Here is a 7,169-nt window from a genome sequence, read left to right on the forward strand (position 1 = left end):
AATGTCGGGCTATTTTGCTGAGAAATGCAAAGTTAATGAAATACGTCTATAAAAATATTATTATTAAAAATAATTTACTGAAAATTTCATGAATATAGTAAATACACTCTTCTTTTTTTTTTTCTATTGTAAAGATGGAAATTATATCATGAAACTTTTCACATGGCCATATGGATATGGCATGATTTAAAAATGCATTTTAAAATGCATTTCTTACTTTAGTTAGATCAAAACTGTTTGAAAGCCACTGAACTGAATGTGTTATCTTGGAGCTTTTCTTTTTTTTAAGTATATTTTATTGCTTATGTTGTTACAGTAGTTCCAATTTTTTTCCCCTTTGCTCCCCTCTGCCCAGTACCCTACTTCCCTCCAGCAATCCCACCTCTCCTTAGTTCATGTCCATGAGTTGTGCATAGAAATTCTTTGGCTTCACCCTTTCCTATATTATTCTTAACTTCCCCCTGTCTATTTTGTACCAACCAAGTATGCTTCTTAATCCCTGCACCATTTCCCCATTTATCACCCCCACTTCCCAGCTGATAACCCTTCAAATGATCCCCATACCTACAATTCTGTTCCTATTCTGGTTTGCTTCATTGGACTTTGTTTTTATTTTTTAGATTCAGCTATTGATAGTTGTGAGTTTGTTGTCATTTTAATGTTTATAGTTTTGATCTTCTTTTTCTTATGTAAGTTCCTTTGACATTTCATATAATAATGGTTTGGTGATGATGAACTCCTTTAGCTTCACCTTGTCTGGGAAGCACTTCATCTGCCCTTCCATTTCAAATGATAGCTTTGCTGGGTAGAGTAATCTTGGTTGTAAGTTGCTTTTCATGACATTGAATACTGCTTGCCAGTCCCTTCTTGCCTTCAAAGTGTCCTCTGAGAAATCAGCTGATAGTCCTGTAGGCACCCCTCTGTATGCAACTCTCCACCTCTCTCTTGTTGCCCCCAGGGCTCTGTCTTTATCTTTCACCTTTGGCATCTCAATCACCATGTGTCCTGGTATGGTCTCCTCTGGGTTCAGCTCATCTGGGACCCTCCGTGCTTCCCAGACCTGTATGTCCATCTCCTTCACAAAATTTAGGAAGTTTTCCTCATTTTTTTCAATTCTTCCTTTCTCATTCTGCACTGCTTGAGTGTTTTTTCTTCCTTATGTTCCAAATCATTGATTTGAACCCCAGCTTCCTTCCCTTCACCATTGGTTTTGTGTGGATTTCCCTTTGTTTCACTTAGCATAGCCTTCATTTCTTCTCTTATGTATTTGCCATATTCAAGCTTATCTGTCAAGCCTGTGAGCATCTTTATCACCGGTGTTTTGAATTCTGCATCTGTTAGGTTGTCTATCTCCTCATTTGTTAAGTTGGCTATCTTCTCGTCCCTTAGTTCTTTCACTGGAACCTTGATCCATTCCCCTTTTGGGGCCATACTTCTTTGCCTTCTCATTCTGACAGGCTCCTGTGTTTGTTTGCCTCTGCGTCCCAGGTAGAGCTGTCTAGGCGGAGCCTTAGGGATTCATCAGTACAGGGTGACCCATTTCACCACGTTGTGGCACTGTATGTGGGGGAGGGGTCTGAGAGGAAACAATGCCACCTGCCCAGCACTTGCCCCTTTTCCAGGCACCTCTCCCACTTCTGCACCGGACTGACGCCCCTCTAGTTGCTGCCCTGGCCATCGTTCCCAGAGTGGGTGGGTCTGTGGACATTCTAGGACCGTGGGGGCCCTTTAAACAAGCGGACTCTGTTGAAATTGGCAGTTTCTGCCTCCACCCCAACCCCTACTGGTCTGCACAGTCAGAAGCAATGAGGTTTGATTTTCCCCGGCGCTGGGACCGTGAGCTGCGAAGTCTGGTGAGGAGCTGGGAATGCTCCCCAGGTGTTCCTCCTGACTTTTTAAAACTGTGCTTTCTTTTTTTTGCAGATGTAGTTTTTAATCTTAGTCATACAACATCAAGAATTGGTTAAAAAAAAAAAGAATTGGTTAGTTCCATGGAGTAGGCCAGTGCATTTCCTGGGGCGGTTCTCTCCCCCACCCCACCCCCCACATTTACACAATGCAATGCAGCCAAACAACGGTTCATCTAGAGTAGAAAGTTTAAAATAGCCTCTGCCCAAGAATGGCCCTTGCTTCCTTCCCTGTGCTGTTGGGAAAAGAAAAAGAAAAAACAAAACAAAACAAACCAAGAAACCAGCATAACCTGAACCCTGTGCACGCCAGCTTCCCTACCTGCCCAGGGTATTTTTAGAGGAACTTCTGCTGGACCCTGACCCCCGACCCCACCCGGACGTCAGCAAGGAAGGAGGCCGCAGGGCAGGCTCGGGCATCTGCACAGGGCTGGGAGGAGAAACCACACACACGTCATGCCACAAGTGGACCTGGCACATTTTAGACGAGGTTAAAGTATCACAGGTGCACAGGGGGCAGGCCACCCAGTCCTCTGAGGGAGGCAATGCCTGTAGGCAGACACACCGTCCAGCCCTGTGGCCAGGACATAGGAGCTAGGGGGCCTCGAGGAAGGTGTTGGTTCGGAAGATGGAGGACACGATCTTGCCGGTGGCGTTGATGGTGCCTTCGCTGTCTGAGCTGGACTCGGAGTCGCTGCTCCCTGAGTAGGCGCCCAAGCCGGGGAGGATGCCGATACACACCGCAGCGGAGGGGCAGTGGATGGAGGGGCGGCTCAGGGACGTGCTTCCGAGAGACACGCAGGACGGGGCTTCTTGATTCTTGTCATCTGGGTCCGGGTCCGATTTCAGTCTTTTTACACTGTGGCCACTCTTTGAGCTCTTATGCTTCACAGCTCCTGCCAACAGCTTTGCCTGGGAGAACTTGTTCTTGGTTTCCATGGGTTTCACAGCCACTTTCTTCTCCACTTCCTTCTTGTTTTCTGGAGAAATTCCAACCTTGTGGAGATTACTTCTGTATTCCTTCAGTTCTCTCAGCTCTTCTTCTCTTCGCTGCTTTTCTATTAATTCCTGCTGCCGAGAAACCTCATCAAGGAAGTTGGTCTCATCTTCATCTAAGCCTCTTACCATGTTTTTGAATTTGAACTGCTCCTCATACTCCTGCTGCTTCCTGTCTTTCTGCTCCTGTAGCCTCTCATATAGAGACCGCGGGTCATAAACCTCCTCTGGACATTCTTCTGGATCTTCAGGTTTTCGAACTTTCTCACATTCTTCTTGCCTCCTTTTACACCATTCATCTAGCTCTGCCTCGGTCACAAATCTCTTTTTGATAACAAGGTTACCATCATCCCCTCCATCCATAGTGGAACAATCAGTCTACCGACGCGCTGAAGGCGGGACACCCTCTCTTCGGTAGCGTCCACCCCAAACCGCCACCGCAAACACCGCTGGCTTTCTGCTGGCCTGCCACTATTACCGCCACCACACCGCTTCCTCTCTGCCCTGGCTCCACCCCTCCTGCCTGTCTGGATGAGTATTTTTTCTTTATATCTTTGTTTGCTGGACTTACATGCAGTTTGATTTTCTGAACCTTCTAGTTGTTTCTAGTTTTGAGGTAGTTGTATTCCTTCTTAGTTGTGGAGGGAGATGCAGCATGTCTGTCTACACCTCCATCTTGGCCAGAGTCCAATATTGCATTAAAATTATTTTATTATAACAATTATTTTAGAAAAAATAAATTCTTTCCTTCAATATGGCTTTTAAAATATAATATATGGCATAATATAAAACCTATTATTATAATTTGAAAAAACACATGGCAAAATGGATAACAAGCAAGAAGTATGCCAAATACTGCATAAATTTTTGAAAAAAAGAAAACTTCATAACATACAAAAAAGAACACAAATGGCATTTACACTAGAGACATATATCAATAGATATCAACAGTGAAAAACAGTTTATAAACAAAATGCTAATGCTATAATGTGAAGCAATGAAAATGTCCATTAGCAAAAGCTTCCTTATCATGAACACTGCATAGAGTTTTGATGATTATTGCAAAGATAAATGAAATTAAAAGGACCATTTAAAATGTAAATAAAAATTATAACAGAATTAATATGTCGGTATTTGAACAAGTGTAAAAGTTTGAAATTTGGATCAATATAAGAAAAAGTTTTGTCAATATATAATCTGAGGTGCAAAAAAAGAGAACAAAACATAAAATATGACTTATTTCATTGTTATTTATAGCCATTGAAAAAAGAGTCACTGGGAGCGAGGCTGGCACTTTTGGGAAAATTTGTCAGCATTGCTCACAGCAATGTTGGCACTCGAAGGGTTAAAAATGAAATCTAAAATAAAAAGATAATGACCATTTTCCAAATATGATGAAAAATGTAAATCATAGATCCAAGAAACTCAATGAATTTCAATATGGATAAACACAAAGGAAACTACAGCAAGACAATATCACAATTGAATTGCTGAAAACCAATGACAAAGAAAAAAAAAACATTAAATGATGCCAGTGAAAAATCTCAGCCTGTGGCAAGGATGAAATCAATAGAATGGTTGTCATGTCCATTGTTGAATACTCTGAATGGGCTAAGGTGAATCTTTTCATCTGTACAGACCTCAAATCTTAGTGACTTGAAAGAAGTGGTTCTCAATGGCAACAACAGAGGAAAGAAATTCAGCAAATTTAAAGTGTAGGTCTAAACTAAAAACTATGAATGTGGCTTTTGGTACATGGAGTCATCCAGAAGACTGCTGTGTCTTTAAGTGAGTTATACTGCCAAAAAATCCCAAGCCTAGACTTAAAAAGTCTATGACTGTTCAAGGTTTAGCTCGTGGGCTTGCAAAATTCTACAGACAAGAAACAGGCTAAGAAAACTTATCAGCCACAAGAAGGGCATATTTTCCAGTGCTCACTACAGATGTGGCCAAGGAGGATAATGTGGAGGAAATGCACTTCCTAAAACAGAAGATATTGTTGCTCTAAACATTACGCTTTACATCACATCTAAATACTGGAAGGCAAAAAGAGAGCCTCTCAGTAATCTCCCTCTTTTGTCAAGGAGAAAAACTTCTTAGAACACTCAGCAGACTTTTCAGGTTTCGTGATTCAGGCTTGGATCTTGTGCCCATAACCTAGCTGCAAAGGAGACTGATAAGCAGATTATCTGGTATTTTTAGCCTCAGTTATTTGAGGCAGATTCTACCAGCAGAAAATAAATAAGGGGGGTAGGATGACTATTGGATACCACCTTTGGATACCACCCCAGAAGTGCAGAGAATGAGAAATGAGGTTACCCCATGGAACCTTGGGAACAACATTTCATGAAGCTCCATACAGAGGTAAAAAAAGAGGGCATCTTAGTTTCTGAGTAACAAGTTGCCTCAAAACTTAGTAACTTAAAGCAACAAACATTTACAGTAGTCCCTCTCTATAACGCGGTTCACTTATCGCGGCCTCATGGTATCACAGGATTTTTAAAAATATTATATTTAATTATTTATTGCAGATTTTTCACTATATCACATGATTTTGCGGTACTGTATATGTATGTTGTTAAAGTTACATAGGTTTAAGAGTGTAAAATATGTTTAAGAACCTAAGTAGTGTTTATAAAAGTGTGGAAAAGGTTAATAAGGGACTGGGCACAGTTTATAAGTGTGTGGGAAGGGTTTTAAAAGCCTTAAAATATATATAAATACTAAAATAAATGTGAAGTTCCTACTTCATGGATTTTCACCTATTGCGGGGGCGGGGGGTCTAGAACGTAATACCCGCGGTAAGTGAGGGAATACTGTATTTTCTCACAATTTCTGAAGGTTAGGAATCTGCAAACAGCTTAGCTGGATGGTTTTGGCTTAGGGTCTCTCATGAGGTTGTAGTCAAGCTGTTGGCTTGGGCTGCATTATGCTCACTCACATGGCTATTGGTTGGAATCCTTGGTTCCTCTCTGGCTATTGGCTAGAAGCATCAGTGGGACAACCAATTGGGCCTCTCTATAGGCTGCCTGAGGGTCCTCAGTATATGGCAGCTGGCCTCTCCCAGAGTAAGTGATCCAAGAGAGAGAATGAGAAAAAGACCAAAATGAAAGCCAAATTGTCTTTTTTTTTTTTTTTTTAATAGAATGTATTGAGTGACATTGGTTCAAAAAACCATACAGGTTTCAAGTGCACAACTCGATAAAACATCACCTGCACACTGTATTGTGTATCCATCAACCCAAGCAAAGTCTCTTTTCATCTCCATTTTCCCCCTTTGCCCCCTCCACTTACCCCCAGCCCCCTTTCCCTCTGGCTGTCATCACACTGTTGTCTGTGCCTATGTGTTATGTATATGTATTTTTGCTTAATCCCTTCACCTTCTTTCATCCAGTCCCCCAACTCCCAACCCTCTGACAGTTGTCACTGTTCCATGTGTCTATGCCTCTTTCTATTTTGTTCATCAGTTTATTTGTTCATTAGGTGCCACATATAAGTGAAAGCATATGATACTTGCCTTTCTCTGACTGGCTTATTTCATTTAGCATAATGGTCTCCGTTTACTACCTAGTAGTATTCCATTGTGTAAATATGTATCACAGCTTTTTTTATCTACTCATCTACTGATGGGCTTGGGCTGTTTCCAGATCTTGGCTATTGTAAATAACACTGCAATGAACATAGGGGTGCATATTTTTTTTTGAATTAGTGTTTCAGGTTTCTTCAGATATATTCCCAGAAGTGGAATCACTAGGGCAAAAAGCAGTTCCATTTTTAGTTTTTTGGGGAAACTCCATACTGTTTTCCACAGTAGCTGTGTGAGTCTGCTTTCCCAGCAACAATGCACTAGGGTTCCCTTTTCTCCACATTCTCGCTAGCACTTGTTTGTTGCTGCATTGTCTTTTGTAACCTAATCTCGGAAGAGACATACAATCACTTCAGCCATATTCTATTAGTCATACTGTCTGACCCTGATACACTGTGGGAGGTGACTATGCAAGGCATTCCAGGGGGTGGGGATCTTTGGGAGCCATCTTGGAGACTAGCTATCACAGAGCCCTTGGAGGAGATTGGGAAGAAGACAGCAAGAGATAAGAGGTGATATCACAGATGCAAAGGGAGAGAGTTCCAGAAAAGAAGTGTTCAATAGTTTTCAATACAACAGTGAGAACCAGTAGCTAAAGGTTGAGAAATGTTCATTAGATTTGTCAATTGGGATACTTAAGAACATTAAGAGCAATTTAGTTGACCAGTTTACAGGCAACT

At 41.6% G+C, this 7,169-nt stretch overlaps 1 pseudogene; it reads right to left on the reverse strand.

Moving 5' to 3' along the window:
* Window positions 1-2,459: 2,459 nt before the first annotated feature.
* LOC150010217 (PSME3-interacting protein pseudogene) lies at window positions 2,460-3,312 on the reverse strand (annotated as a pseudogene).
* Window positions 3,313-7,169: the final 3,857 nt, after the last annotated feature.

This window comes from Furipterus horrens, unplaced genomic scaffold (assembly GCF_987537825.1).
Source record: "Furipterus horrens unplaced genomic scaffold, mFurHor1.1.pri manual_scaffold_5, whole genome shotgun sequence".
Taxonomy (NCBI): domain Eukaryota; kingdom Metazoa; phylum Chordata; class Mammalia; order Chiroptera; family Furipteridae; genus Furipterus; species Furipterus horrens.